Raw genomic sequence first — 15,945 nt, 5'->3', positions numbered from 1 at the left:
TCCTCGACCGCAAACCCTGGCGTTTTTGTGCCCTGGATTTCTGAAATTCTTGGCTCCGGGACTCAAAAGCGGGGGGAGGAAGGGTGGGTAACAGCTTGTAAAAACTTCCCAAAGCAGAAATCCGAGCTCCATCCCCGCCCCCTGCTCCCAGGGACACCTGGATTCTAGGGAAAGGGGGCAGCCGAAGGAGGAGAGTCCCCAAGGGTTGGGGGCGCCTCTCCCCCCCCACGGGTGGTTTTGGGTCTAGGGCTCCAAGCTCAGCGGGCTCTCACAGCCGAGCTGAGTTCGAAGCCCGGACTCCCCGCAGGACGCCCCTCCCTGTCCCGGCGCGCGTCTATTTAGAACCCAGCCCGGGAGCCCATGGGATTCTGGGACTTGTAGTTCATCCTCGTAGCCCCAGGCGCCGCCGCCACCCCGGACTCGGACTACATTGCCCAGGGAGCTTCCCGGCCTATATAAGCTGCCAGGAGCCGCTTCGAAGTGCAGTAACCATGTGGATGTGCTGCTGAAGCGTTTCCTCAAGCTCGCTGGGGTGGGAGGAGAGGAGGAGGAGGTGGTGGTGGTGGAGGAGGAGGCTGAGGGTGGAGAGAGAGAGAGAGAGAGAGAAAGCTCACGCCGAGAGGAGGTGTGGGTGTTCCGCTTCCATCCTAACGGAACGAGCACCCTCTTCGCGGACATGGGATTACCCAGCGGCTGCTAACCCCTCTCCTCGCCCTGCTCCCCCAAAGCGGCGTGGCTCCCCCAAGGTAGAGGCTGGGGCCGGGCGGAGGGCGCGGGGAGTTGGTACTGTCCCCCTACCCCGGGAGCAGAAGTTTTTGCCTCGCTCCCTGGGAGTTTTTGGTGGAGTTGCATGCACTTGCATGCATTTGGAAGCTCTTTTGCCGAGGGCATTTTTGGGGGGTTCATTTGAGGTTAAAATAATTCTCGACTCCATTGACTGGCTTTGAGGGCTACCCATTCTGGATTGGAATGGCATTCCCCCAAGTTGGAAACTTGCAGCAGCTGCAGGAAATAGTTTTTTTTTTTTTTTTGGGGGGGGGGTGGTTTGTGGGGGTGTCCTATGTGAGTCTGCTGAAGGAAACAGTCTTTCGTAAAATGTAGCCCTCCCTCGTGCTGCAGGGTTGGGAGAATAATGCATGTGTGGGGGGCCCCAGTGGGGAGGTTTTAAAACACGGAAGAAAACCCTGGGAGCGGTAAGGGATGAAGTGTGGACGAAGCTCAGGCCCGGTGAAGATGCAGGCTTCGGATACTTGGCCTCCGCTCCGGGAAACAAGTGCTTTGGGATCTGCCAAACACTTCCCTTGGTTCCAGCCCCCCGGCGCATTGGAAGTTTGTGCGCACTTAGCCCTCACTTGCCAGTTGTGTATTGGAAACAAGCACATTTACCTGTAATCCTTACCCAAGTGATCCTACCAACCTACCTGTCAAATTGGTGGTGGTGGACCTCTGTGTGTGTGTGTGTGTGTGTTGCGGGGGAGGAGGGTTGTCTCTCCAGGAAGGAGGCTACCGAAAGTGGAAGTGTGGAATTTGAAAATTTCTCTTAGGGCCAATCTCATATTGTCTTTCTTTCTCAATACTTAGGAGCTGATTGCCGAGGAGCAGGACTCGCACCCCTGGCTGGGCGTGTTTTGGCAACAGAGTGCCTGACCCTGGTCAGGTGAGTGTGGAAGCCTGAGAGCTGTAGTCAATAATGAGTTTTTGTCGGAAGCCTGTTTGTTCTCTCTAAAGAGTCATGGGGAAAAAAAAAAAAAAAAAAAAAGAGTCATGGAGATAGGGAGTAGGAAAGAGAAGGAAACTCCACAGCTCAGCCTCCAAAATTTGTCACTGCCTTTGGTGAGGGCTTTACGGAGTGGATGAGATCCAGGGGGCAGTCCTGCCTAGTACTTTTGGCCCTAGCTCAGAAGTGAAGCAGCCTGAAGGTTTATGAGAGGAGGGGAAAAAAAAGAAAAACATTAAATGGAGCAATAAAAGGGATGCCCATTGGTGACCTGCGAATTGAACTTGCCAGGTGGTGTGCTGATGATTTAATTTCTGAAGGATGCAGTGTATTTCATCTGCCAAGATATGTAAGCAAAAATTATCTGCCTCTCTCAAAAATAGTCACTTTCCTTTTTCTTACTGTGAATGTGTGTTTAATCAGAGTAGGTTGGGTTGCAAGAAATGAAAGTGGTTGTTGGCAAATTGAAAGAATTAGAACTTTAAAAAGGGAAGTTCTTGAAGCATAAGAGCATCCAGACCTTGACTTGAAGCCACCTGAACATAAAGGAACCTGGTGAATTCCTTTGGTTTAGGTGCCTGTCGTGGGATATGAGCTGAGAGCAGCATTTATCTGTGAACATAAGCAGCTCCTATTATTTTCCCCCAAATGTTCAAACTGCACTTCAAGAGAAGGAGGTTTTAACAGTGCACATGTATCCGCATTGCTGCAGGTTTGGGCATCACAAGTTTTTTCTTCTGAAATGGTCAAGAACAGAGTAAACAACAGAGTAATAGGGGTGGGGGGCCTGAGTGTTCACAGCTTCTTTAACGTTCTAAATATTTAGCTGTTCCCTGGGCTACAGTCTTTGGGCTTTTCTAATTAGAAAAGTCAGACACTTCATGATAGTAGTATTGTGCTTTTGTTTCCTGTTGATAAGATCCTCAGGAGTGCTGGTGGAGTGGGAAGCATTTGGATGTGTGAGGTCCATTTCCTTCTTGGAGTTCTCTTGACCCACATGGCTAGGTGGGCACTCATAAGGCCAAGGATTGAGTTCAGGCTCCCTCTTCAGAGTAAGCTGCAGGCAAGGAGAAAGTGGTCCACAGACTGTTTTCTGACCAGTTGCTAAAAATAATAATACACATTAAGTACTTGTAAGCCAGGTCCAGAGCCATATATCACAGAAACCCTGTGAGTCAGGTACAGGTGAAGAAGCTGAGATGCAGAGAGTGAAATCACGTACCTGGTAATTAGCACACAATGGAAGCAAGATACAACCCCAGGTTTTGGGACTCTGCTGCTTCCCACAAGTGCACCTAAGTTGTAGAGGAGAGGCAGGGGCGAGGGAATAAAAAGGTAACTAGGAAAAATGGTAAACTTATTGCTGTTGATGAAATAATTTTTGCTTGTGTCCCATCAAATGATGAAGGAACAAAGTGACCTTGATGTAAGAAGAAAACGATGTAGCCATAGATATAGGAATAAAAGGGTATTTGAGGTCTTAGGTGTTGTACTGAGTTCGTTTTGGAAAGCTGTGTGCTGAAAGTCTGCATGAGGAGAGTGAAAGAAACCAAACCAAACCACAAGGAACATTAAGTTTGTCATTGGGTTTATCTCATACCTGAAATCCATCTTGATCATCTACATCAAGGCATCTGAGCAGGTTGCAAGAATCAGGTGTTTCTCCATTTGAATCATTTGAAAGTTTAAATTGCAGTGAATCTGAACTGTGAAATGTTGATATCTTTTCATATATCCTTCAGTTTGCTTTGTGGCTGGTTGTGCAAGAACACTTTTCTTTTTCATTTCTTACTTTCACTTGTATGTGTGTATGTGTGTGTTGAAAGTATAATCTGCTTTTCGAATAATTCAAGTCAGACCAGAATATCCTATCAAGCTTTTCTTCTTATCAGGGGAGGAAAGTTCTTCATGCTGTAAATGAATTACTCCTGGCCTCCACTTTGGGACTCATGAAAGTTGTTTGGGGTTGACAGTGATGTTATCCATTTAAGCAAAATGGTTGCCTTTTGGAAGGAATTAGCATCTTTTCTTGAGGAAGGAGAGATGGAATGGTTGCTTAGAGGAGAAGAGATAGGTGAACTGAATACAGATCTGTTTCCCTTTATCTCAAAATATTTTTAGCTGAGGAAGACCATGGTCTCAGAGAAAGAAACTTCTGATACAATGGTGTACAACCAACTGACTTCCACAGCAAAAACTCAAGTGGCTTTTTAGCTCATTGTAATGCTTTCATGGGAAATCTGATTTCTTTACAAGCAGCTCTTAAAAAGCAAACCAAAATGAAACCAACACCAAATTTGAACAACAGAAGAAAACACTCAAAAAATTAAAATTAGGCCTGGAGTTAGATTTTTAGGTCAAGCTGTCCTTGGACACATCTAATTAAGGCGTCTACCCAAGGCCAATGCCCCATCTTGTTTTCTGTTGGTTTGATCTTTTAAAATAAAACACATTGCTTTCACAGGCTCTTTCTTTTGTAACTGGAAGTACATGTGATTTTTTTAGTCCACTTGGGCTGTTTTAAATTTTTGCCCGGCTCTTTTGATGAAATCAGTTAAGGCTTGAAGTCGATGACATGAGTGACATACTTTCCATGATTCCTACCAGTTGTTGTAGTGTTTGTGGTTCTGAGTTATTGCTAATGAGGAGGAGCTGGAATCATCCCCCATTGAGCTACTGCTCATGTTGAGCCGTGTCCAGGTCCTTCCCTAAACTGAACATACTTTAAGGCCCTTGGTGTGATAAATCTATTCTGGAAAATCTAATGCCTGGTAAAGTTGTGGTTCAGATATTTTCTTCCTTCACTGAACAAACCTTTCGAGTACCTGCTCTGTGCCAGGGTGTGTTCTGGATGCCGGGGATACAGCAGTGAAAGTCCTGTTCCGAAGAGGCTTCAATCCTAACTGTGGGGAGGCAGCCGATATAATAAGTACTATAGCATGATAGGTAGTAAATGCTATGGAGAAAAGTAAAGCAGCGTGAGGGGTAACAGAAAACAACAGCGTTGGTGAGGAAGTGGAGAAATGGGGATCCTTGTGCACTGTTGGTAGGAATGTAAAATGGTGCAGCCTCTGTGGAGATAGTATGGCTGTTCCTCAAGAAATTGAACCTAGAATTACCAAAACACCCAACAACTCCGCTTCTAGGTATATACCCCAAAGAGCTGAAAGCAGGGATTCAAACATTTGTACACCCATGTTCATAGCAGCGTTATTTACGATAGGCAAAAGAGGGAAACAACCCAAATGTCCATTGGCAGGTGAACAGAGAAGCAAAATGTGGTACCTCTGTACCGTGGAATATTATTTGGCCTTAAAAAGGAATGAAATTCTGATACCTGCTACAACATAGTGAACCTTGAAAACATTCTATTAGATGAAATAAACCAGATGAAAAAGAAGAGTGTTCCCAGGGGTCGGAGCAGCAAGTGCAAAGGCCCTGAGGTGGGAGCAGGTGGGGGAGGGAATCAGGGTCAGACCATGCAAATACTGTATGGTTCCGCTTAGAAGGGGTCCCTAGAACAATCAAATTCATAGAAACAGAAAGCAGAATAGTGGTTGCCCTGGGTGGGGGTGCTGGGGAAGGGGGTTTGTTTAATGGGTGCAGAGTTTCCTTTTGGGAAGATGAAAAATTCTGGAAATGGATTGTGACGGTGGTTGCAGAACAGTGTGCATGTATTTAATGCCTCTGAGTCATACACTTAAACATGGCTAAGATGATAGTTTTTGTGTTATATATGTATATTTTACCACAATAAAAAGAAAATGATAACAGAACAAAGGGGAGAAGGGGGTACTCTGGTGGAGGTCAGGAATCATGGAAGGGCTTTTTCTTTTTAAGTTCAGTCAGGTTAGGTTTCTTTTAGTTTTCAGTTTGCCTTTTGTTATTTAGACCTGCAGTGGGAACTGTTGTGATCAGTTTCTCCTCTCTGTTTATGGTTGTGCTAATAGGGGAATCAATTGTTAATTGGTCAACTCAAACTGTACTCACTTAGTATGTCTGCATCTCTCCCTCTTTTTTTTAAAATTTTTATTGGAGTGTAATTAATACACAATGTTGTGTTAGAGAAGGGCTCTTTTAATACAGTGGCATTTGAGCTGAGATCTGCAGGAAGTGAGTGGGTGAGCTGTGTCGGTATCTGGGGGGAAGGATGTTCTAGAGTCAGAGCAGCAAGTGCAAAGGCCCTGAGATGGGAGCAGGTGGGGGAGGGAATCAGGGTCAGATCGTGCAGGGGCCAGGTTTTTGCAACTAAGCAATGATTTGTTTCCCCGAGGATTTCTAAACTCTCGCAGAATTCTCAGTGGTTCTCAGCATCACTGAACCACCTTGTCCTTTCCGAAGAGGCTTTGGTGTGGCTAGCAAGATCGTATACTCGATTGGAACTTCATGGGGGGTAAAACCCAAATTTCTAGACATTCTGGTTCATCATCTGATTTACCTGATACTGTAATTCACTTTAGGGGGAAAGGCATCTCTGATAAAATAAGGTAACGTACAGGTGACTTGCATAACAAACAAATTGTGAGAGTCCAGTAATATTCCTGGGGGTTTATCTTCACAAAGCTTTTGTGCCCTGTGACCATTGTACAGTCTGTCTAGTCTCATTTTAAGGAATTACACAAAGAGGATTCATGCTCTGCTATCTAATATCATCCTTGGGGCATATGAAGTTCCATATAAGTAATTCTCCCTGATGAATGCAGTGGACCCCTCCATGTGTACAAACTTGTAACAAATATACATTTTGTTACTTATTACATAAGATGTACATACTCAGTTGTAAAACATTAGGAAATACAAGTAACAAAAAAACCCAGTCACTCCCATTCCCACCATCTGAGATTAGGGTTTTCGTCTTTCCCTCTGTGTATAGACATATAAAAATTACATGTATATTTAAATTTCTTGAAAAGGGACTCATACCTCCAGTTTGATACCTTGCCTTTTGCACTCTATGTTGTGAACATCTTTTCTTGTTAATAAATAGACATCCGAAGATGACTGTAACTTTGATGGTTACATTACATTCATTGGAATGAGGACATGTATGGAATCACTAGGGTAAAAAAAGTGTATCATTCAGATTTCATCACCGTCATAGAGTCCAGGTTTTGTCATTCAGTTTGTACTGTTTTTAAGAATCTAACAAAGAGTGGGTATATGATATATGTAACTGATTCACCTTGCTGTACACCTGAAACTAACACATTATAAATCATGTATACTCCAATACAAATTTAAAAAAAATGAGAAAAGAATTAAAAAAAAGAAAACTAAATGGAAGGTAAAACACTATTCAGATGTCAGTTATCATATTATTAGGGTAAAGCCTAGTAATCATTTATTTAAATAAAGAATTTCTCATTTGTGCTGCAAAGTAACCTAATCCTCTGAGGAGTTAGGGCCAGGCATTCTTTTGTTTGTTTGCACTTGAAAGGAAAACTATAGAAAATTGTAGTAGTGATCTTAGTATTATGAACCCCTCTTTACTCCTCACCCACCCTCCACGGTTATCAATTCATGACCCATCTTGTTTCATCCACATTCTTGTACACTGCCCACTCTTCTTGGATGACATTGAAGCAAATCTCAGATATACCAGTTCATCTGTGTTTTAGTATATATCTCTAGTATTAGGATTGTTTAAGAAAAGACATAATCACTATACTGTTATCCATCTCAAGGGAAAAGAAGCACAAATTTTAAAATCGAGTCTGTGTTCTCATTTCCTTGATTTACATAAATTTATTCAACATATATACGCTAGTAATAACAGATATGCATACTTGAACAGTTGGTTTGAATTAGGAACCAAAAAAAGGTCGATACGTTACAAATGGTTGATGTCTTTTAATTTATATATTTCCTCGACACTTCTTTTCTTTTCCCCATGCATTGTTTGGTTGTTATTAAAGAAACTGGGTGAAACCTTTTCCTACAGTCTGAATTGTGCTGACTGCGTCAGTGTGGTGTAGTTGAACATGTTCCTCTGTCCTCTGTATGTGTTATATTGGTGTTTAAGTTGATAGTCAGATGTAGAGGCTTGGTCGGAGTCACACTTTCTTTTCTCCCCCGGGTCTGTTTTGTGAGCTCACTCAGGGGAGTGTGTGATACGTCTGGATACAGCTTCGTGATTAGCATCCAGTGATGCTCCTCGCCTCCGTCCATGAGTTCAGTTGGACTTGTAAAACTCCCAATTCTATTTTTTCTTCTTCGTTTGTTAGCTGGAAGATTTTATGAAATGAGATTTCTTCCACCTAGTATTTGGTTCCTTGCAGTATCATTCATATGTATAAACAAAAAGACAAGATCAGTACTTCAATCCCCATGTGTTTTACCAGTTTTCAAAAATAACGGGTTGATTCCCTAACGTGATCCGTGGCAACGGTTCTCAAGTAGGGGACATTGGGCAATATCGGGGGGCATTTTTGATTGTCACAACTGGGGAGAGGGTGCTACTGGCATCCAATGGTTAGAGGCCAGGGATGTTGCTAAGTAGCCTTCAATACATCTTACAGCCCTCCAACCCAGAATGATCCGTTCCAAAGTATCAACAGTGCCACTGTTGAGAAACCCTGTTCCAAGATGACCAGTGGTTTTTTAGTATCATTATGAACTCATGGATTTAAGCATATTTTCTATGCTTCATTTTGTGTAGTTATCCTGATTGATGTTCAAAGGGCCCATCTCTACTCAGAGGCTACTCAGGTTGATTCAAAAGACACAATCCCAGTGGTTTTAGACTTCTTGCTTCTTGTATGACAAGATGTTGCAGGCTCATCTTCTATATTTCTTGATGTAGACCTGAAATCAGTTTTGTCTCCAAGAAACCCTAGTTCCTTTGGGTGGGAGATGGTACTTAGAGACCTGCCTTCAGGGCCAGATAGGTACTCTTCTCATTCTCATTCTATGGGTCAGAAAATAAATTAAAATGAAGCAAACTTAAAATCTAAACATTTTCAATGAAAGCTTTTGCAGAATATAATTGATACATCATTGCCTTTGAAAAAAAATTCTAAACACACTCTTAACTTTTCATGTTGGTCTCAGTTTTAGCTTTAGTATGCTGGGGCTAAGATGCAGGAGTGCTCCCCAGACAAGCAGGAATGTTACTCTTGTTCTATATCCATATTTTTCAAACTGTGTGGCAACCCATTAAGAAGTTGTGAAAATCAGTTTAGTGGACCTTGATGGATGGTTTTTTTTGATAAAGTAGACCAGAATAGAAAACATCAAAGTATATCGCATGCATACTTAGAAGAACTGTTTATGTTGCAACAACTTTTCTCATTCTCTCTCTCTCTCATACACACACAGAGTAAACACTGGGTTTTAAGTTCAGTGCATTTCTTACTGTGGGTCACAGCCGAAAGCTTGAGAAACCTTCTACATCTTTCCTACTACACGTGTGGTCAACAGACCAGCATCATTGCCTTCAAACTGAGAGCTTTTTAGAAATGCAGAATCTCGGGCCCCACCCTAGATCCACTGAATCTGAAAGTGCATTTTAGCAAGATCCCTAGGGGACTCTTAACGCATGTGAACCTGTGAGAAGATCTGTGCTGGGAGGGTGCTTGCCCCTGTGCTTTTTGAGAACTTATTTTTATAGTTACTTTGTTTTTTTCACGGTGAGCTTTCACCTGTTGAAACTGACCTTTGTACTTTCCCCTAGCAGCCTTCTCAGGTTCAGTTAAGAGGAAAGGTAGACAGAATCACCAACTAAGGTGAGAGGATAGAAGCCTGGCAGGATTCTCTCTGATGAAAATGGGAGCTTTCATGCTTACATGGGGGGATTTTTTAAATTGGCTTTTCGGATAGAGGTAGAAAGAGACCAAAAACCTACTGTAAAACCTACTTGGGATTGTGAAGCCACAGATATAAAGAAAGCTGCATTTCAACCTGTTGTCAGACACTTTTAGGAACTTACATTTTATAATGTTCTATGACCCTTGGAGTCAGCAGAACTTGTGGACTGCTTGGTATAGTGTTCCTTAGGAGAAAAAGATGGGCAAAAGAAAAAAACACCACCAGCCTCCAAGTTCCGCAGCGTTCATTTGCATTTCAGGAGCAGGTTTCTCCGGGCAGTGATTTGTTTTGCAAAAACAGCTTAAAAAGCTCCCCATAGCCCCTTCACATGCACATATTTCTGAACAGAAAAAGCTGACGCAACACCTAGACTTGGGGACATTCACATGTTTGCTGGCCTCGTGCGTGATCACATTGTCTCTGCCTTTGCATGTGTGCTTTCTGCCTGCCGACTCCATCCCCATCCCCTCTGTATCCACCTTGCCAAGTGCTTCTCTCCCAAGCCAGTTCTTTCTCCTGGGAAACCTTTCCTGAAACTTAAAAGTCTTTGTCATTTGAAACGCCATGACACTTTTGGATGTTTCCCCCACAGGAGTACCTGACACATAGTAAGTGCTCACAAATACTTGTGAATGAGGTTATTTATGTACGTTTTATCTCCCGCTGAAGTCTGTAGGCTGCTTCTTCATCTAATTTTCTGTACGCCTTTCTTGATGCCCTATTTCCTGAGTTGGCTGTTTGCCACTGAAAAGCCCCGTTTGCCATGGAGAGTGACGTGAGGACAGGGTAGAAAGGTCTTAAGCAGTTCCTCGTGGTCGCTTTTGAGGTGTCGCGCAGCATAGCTCTCTGGAGGGCGTTCGGCTTGGGAAGCTGGTGATGGTTACTGAAAGGGAGTGGAGGTAGGAGCGAGGTGGTGATGAGCTGCTCTCAGGTTGAAATGGTATTGCCCTGCTGAACCGCAGGATGGGGACTCCCAAGGACTGGGTGTTGCCTGCCTGCTCAGTACAGGCAAAACATGTAACATCTGTGTGTCTGTTTCCTCTTTGGTAGGCTAGGTATAAAAATACCTGCTTTGGGGCATTGTTGCCAAGTTGTAGCGACTAATAGGTGCTTGCAGAAGGTCTCAGAGATCAAAACAAAACCAGGCCTTTCCAGCGGGGTGATTTGGCCCCCCAGGGGACATTAGGCAATGTCTAGAGACTTTTTTTGTTGTCATAGATGAGGGGGAGAGGGTGCTAATGGCATTTAGTGAGTTGAGGCCAGCGATGCTACTAAGCATCCTATAGTGCACAGGATCGGTCCCCCACAACAAAGAATTTTCTGCCCTCCCAATGACAATAGCCCTGAGGCTGCGAAAGCCTAGAGTGTTTTTCCCAGACTTAGTGAGACTTGTATCTGTCTGAGGATATTAACCTAACTTGCTTTTTTTCTTTTCTTCTTTTTTTTTTTTTTTTTTTAAATTCTTTTTCCTGTGGTTCAGGCTGTGGGCAGAGGGGAGTCTTCTCAGGCCGGGACCGCCTTTCACTTTTTAACAACATAAACACCCTCTCCATCCCTCCAAGCACTGGCCTTGGTTCCCGGAGCCCTGTGGTCTGCAGGCTTTGGCCACTAATTGGCTGTGTGACCTCCAAGAAATCACTCAGAGGGTGTTTGTTTGTTCCCACCTATAAAATGAGGAATTTTGGCTAAATGATCTCTCCCCACGAAATGTAAAGTGCTCTGACTGCCCGCTTGGAGCTTTGGATTGGCTTCTCTCACGCTGGCCTTTAGGAATAGGCCTGGGGGCATGTGTCCGTACTGACATCTTTTCTGAGAAGTAACTCTAGATCACGTACCTGTTTTAAGAATAGCTTATTTAGCAGTTGTGTTTGTGAAAAGGCAAGTAGGTTTATCTTTGTGTGTGTGTGTGAGATGTCTAAATGAGCAACATTTAAACTAGAGAATTGCTCCGAACTTCAGATTTACGACTGTTATTTCTGAGATTGTCACAGAGGGCCCTGCTTAAAGTTGAAACTTCTAAGTTGGTGACTTCCTTTGGGACTGGCTGAAAACGAAAGCAGAATGCGATTTTCTGTGCTCCAGAGAGAAGTGCTTTGTGCAGTAGAGTAAATTCTCTCTTGATGGGGACATGCTGCATGTTTGAGGACAGTCTGATTCGCCGCTAATGGGACAAGAAGGCAAGGAGGGGGCTGCACAGAAATGTGAGGGGTGGGGGTGGGGGGTTCTGGCCCGGTGTCCAGCTCAAAAACGTGGCTGTGCGCATCCTCGTTTCACTATGAAGATGATATCGTCAAGATATCTTTGCTCAAAGGAAGTTCTAGAGTTAATTGTGAGAGTCCCCAACAACAGAAGCAGAGATGGTTGTAAAGAGAACCTTTCTTCTTCCCTTGGGAGAGTCAGCCGTGAATAGGATGGGTTTTCTCTCCCCCCGTGTTTACAGCCGTGTCACCATATATGTGCCTGCGCGAGGGTGTCTTACAGAGGCTTGTGCTCCTCTGGAGGGAGTGTCCTTGGCCTCCAGTCAGGAGATTGATCGAATGCTGGCAAGTCTTCCTTTTTCTGGGCATACTCTTGGTTTCCCTCTAAAAGGCCTCGTGGTTTGCCTGGCTTTGCCCACCGGGGGCTGCTTGACCTAAAAGTGAAGGGGTGCCTTTTTGTGTTGGTGTTGGCTGTGGTCCCCCCATGTTTCTGAGGGGCCAGCTGCCTGTGGCCTCTTGGATCTCTAGGCGCTTGTAAGTCTCTGTGCGTAAGCCCTCCTCTTTGCAGCCTAACTTTAAAGGAAGCTTTATGATTTCATTCTTTTTAAACAATCATTCTCAAAGCAAGCAGCAATAAAACCAGCACTCAAAGACTTTGGCAAAAGCCCTTTGTTTTTTTAGGGGCTGGAGGTGATGTGGATATGCCAAGAAAGAGCAGGAAAGGCTGATGGATTTCCACTGGCTACATTTTTCAGCAGAAGAATGGCTTTCCAAGTGTATGGGGCTTTCGGGCCAAGTGGCAAAACTTGGTGATGGAAGGGTAGACCCAGAGGGGCTGTGTAGGTGTCACGCAGTCATCCATTCTTCACCTGGCGGTGCTTGGGTGGTTGGGGTCTTACTTGGAAAAGCGAGGAGAACATCCTGTGGGAGTTGGCGTTGGCATGTTCCAATAAATGCATGTCACAGTGTGTCCCTTGTCTACATTCATTTGGACTTGCTGGTTAATAGGCTGATCTTCAACTGATCATAAGCCCTAGAACAGTTTAATATAAGTAGTTTATGAGAGTAGAAAGTAGAGCAGATCAGAAGGTAGAATAACAGCAAACAGGAATGTTTCCTGTGTTTTGCCTCCTGTGTGCTAAGTCCATTATTTGCTTTTTCTCATTTAATCCTCAACACAACTTTATGAGTAAGCCCTCAGGATCCCCATTCTGCAGACAAGGAATTTGAGGTCCAGAAGGAGTAAATGACTTGGTCAAGGTTCTGAACTTCTCATCACAGTTATAATAAAAGCCATGCATTTTACCCTTGTAAAGTCCCCCTGGTACAGGCTTCTCTTTTCTCTGACCTTACCCAGTGCTTTCCTCCTTTCTCCACTAAAAATACTCCCGAGTTTGTGGCTGGTTTTCTGTTTCTTGAACTTGCCAAGCCCTTTTCTGCTGTAGGGCTTTTGTGCTAGCTTTTTGCTCTGCCTAAAATGCTCTTCCCCCTGATTTTTTTTTGCATGACTGCCTCTGTCTTGACTTTCAGGTCTTATTTACATGTCTCAGCTTGTTCTCTGACCAGCCATAACTGATAGGATGGGGTGACAGTTTTAATTCTCTGTGTAGTACTTACCACTGTCTGAGTTGACTTGATTGTTTTATCTTCTTGTTTGTCTGTTTTACTGTCTTCACTAGAATATGTGTATCATGAGAGCAGGGACCTGGACTGTCTTATTTGACCTACGTCCTCAGCACCTGGAGTAGGGATGGTATATAGTAGGTACTCAATGTGTTGAATAAAAAGGATTTAACTTTTGAATCAAGGGGTCCTTGCTAAAGCCCTGGCTATTAAGTTGTATGTTTTGCATTTAATCCTATTCTATCCAGTTTCATATTTATATGGTATGAGTCCTAAGTGCATAGCCAGCCAGTGCCAGAGCAAATCTTAAAATTTGTAGCAGCATTTCTTGAAACTTTTGGGTCTCAAGAGCTCTCGACATGCTTAAAAATTAACTGAGGACCTCAAAGAACTTGTGTTGAACATGAGTTATACCAATCTCTATTTATAATATTCAGAATTAACACTGAGAACATTAACACAGAAAATATAAAAAATAAACCTATTGCACATTAACACAGTAACATGTTTTTATGGACAATAATTAGGTTTTCAAAAAAAATTCTCTGAGAAGAGTGGCATTGTTTTACTTTTTTGAAAATTGCTTTTCGATCTGGCTTAATAGAAAGTAACTGAACTCCTATACCTGCCTCTGCCTCCAGTCTCTAGTGACATCACATGTCTTGCAGCCTCTGGAAAATTCCACTGTACATGTGTGACAGACTGAGTGAAAAGGCAGATGACACCTTGGTGTTCTTATGAAAATAGTTTTTTCTTTGAAGATCCTCTGAAAGGGTCTTGGGAGCGCTCAGGGATTCCCCAGGGCACCATTAAAGAGCCACTGGCTTATAAGATAGGTAGGTAATTTGGAAGCTTGGGTGGTGGCATGGAACATTTGGGAGAGGAAACTGAAGGCCTAAGTGGCAGGATGCAATTGAATGTGCTTAACTCTGGGTATTGTATTAGAGCTTTCTGTTTGGAAATATATGCATGGGAATGCATTTAAGCTGTTATTGCAAAACAAAATTGCTTCCCAGCTAAAGCTCCTCCTACACTGCAAAGGAAACTGAGAACTTGGAAGCCAGTGGCACTTGTGTTCATTTTTTTCAGATGAGCAATGTTACACCAACCAGTGCAGAAGTTCTGCAGTGGGAGGGGTCATTAACAAATGGTAAAGTGTAGGTTCCTCTCCATGTTCGAAAACAGTCGCTTCAAATGCAACTTCCTTAATGGCTGTTAATGTACAACCCCTTACTTGGTGGTTCTTGCAGCCGTTGGCCTCCGATGAAGTTGTGTCATGTGATAGAAATTAGATTGTCTTGAAGCTTTGTTTTCCTCGGGTTCTGTCACAACTGGTGTTAAAAGCGTTGAGGTGGAAGCTGTTAGAAGTAGATGAGGGACTTCCCTGGTGGTCCAGTGGTTAAGACTCCGCGCTTCCGCTGCGGGGGGGTTCGGGTTCTATCCCTGGTTGGGGAACTCAGATCCCACATGCCGCACGGTGCGGCCAAAAAGAAAAGTAGATGAGGTATTCCGTGTTAGCCAATGTAACTGTTTAAGAGGGGTCAGTGAGTGCAAATCCAGGCCTCTGGGGAGTATTTTGCCTGTGTCGCAGGTGATTGTATATGAGATGGCCAGAGTTAAAGTAAGCAGGCGGTAAAACACACAGGGCACTTGGTCATCAGGAAGTGGCTGAGGTACCAGGGGCAGGCATGCCAGGGGTCTTCAGTGTCTGACACCAGGGCTTGGAAGGGCAGAATTTTTTTTTATTTATTTATTTTAATTTTTATTGGAGTCTAGTTGATTTACAATGTTGTGTTAGTTTCAGGTGTACAGCAAAGTGAATCAGTTATACATATACATATATCCACTCTTTCCTTAGATTCTTTTTAGAATATAGGCCGTTACAGAATATTGAATAGAGTTCTCTGTGCTATACAGCAGGTCCTTGTTGATGATCTGTTTTATATATAGTGGTGTGTATGTGTTAATCCCAAACTCCCAACTTATCCCTCCCCTGCCTTATCCCCTGGTGGAAGGACCGAATTTAAGGGCAGTTCATTGGGTTTCTTTTTGTCCCCTGATTGCTGAAAGTCAGACTGTTCAGCCCCAAGGGCCAGGTGGCTTCATCTTAATGAAATACGAGGCTTGCTTCTACATGTTAATAAAAATGTGTGAGTCTGTGGTTTTTGAGGTCTGTTCACTGCTATAAAGTCACGATTCTGATTTTCTCCCTTGTCCATCCACCCTTGAGAATGAAGTGATACCTTAGTTAACTTCTTGGTTCATGAAAGTGTTCTAATTTGGTCTTATTTCAGGAGTTGCTAACATTTAAATTCTGAATTGTGTGTAGGCAAAAGCTGAGATTTTTTTTTTTTTTTTTTTTTTAAAATGAATAGAATGCAATTAGTTAAGTGTGTGCAGGAGAAATAGATGGGAAAAATGGCAATAAGTGAGTTTCTGCCACAAAGCTTTTAACAAAAAAAAAAAAAAAAACGGTTTGGGTTCTTTCCTATCTTGAGCTGTTTAAAATAAAGAGAACATACTTCTTTTTCGATGAGGCTGTGCTTTAGTCTGTCTTAACACCAAAGTGGAAGAGGTCCTAAGTATTGAATTATCATTCCT

General features: G+C 43.3%; 1 protein-coding gene across 1 annotated transcript in view; it reads left to right on the top strand.

Annotated features, from left to right (window-relative positions):
- The first annotated feature begins 566 nt into the window (after positions 1 to 566).
- Positions 567 to 15,945, top strand: part of ITPR1 (inositol 1,4,5-trisphosphate receptor type 1) — a 314,399-nt gene continuing 299,020 nt past the window's right edge. Inside the window, exons 1-2 of the mRNA XM_057706415.1 lie at positions 567 to 746; positions 1,582 to 1,657. The gene's annotated coding sequence lies outside the window, so the exon portion shown is untranslated. The remainder of the gene's footprint in view (positions 747 to 1,581; positions 1,658 to 15,945) is intronic.

The sequence above is a fragment of the Hippopotamus amphibius genome, chromosome 13, assembly GCF_030028045.1.
Source record: "Hippopotamus amphibius kiboko isolate mHipAmp2 chromosome 13, mHipAmp2.hap2, whole genome shotgun sequence".
NCBI classification, from domain to species: Eukaryota; Metazoa; Chordata; class Mammalia; order Artiodactyla; family Hippopotamidae; genus Hippopotamus; species Hippopotamus amphibius.
Note: the sequence above shows the minus strand (reverse complement) of the source record. Positions and strands in the feature narration are given on the sequence as shown.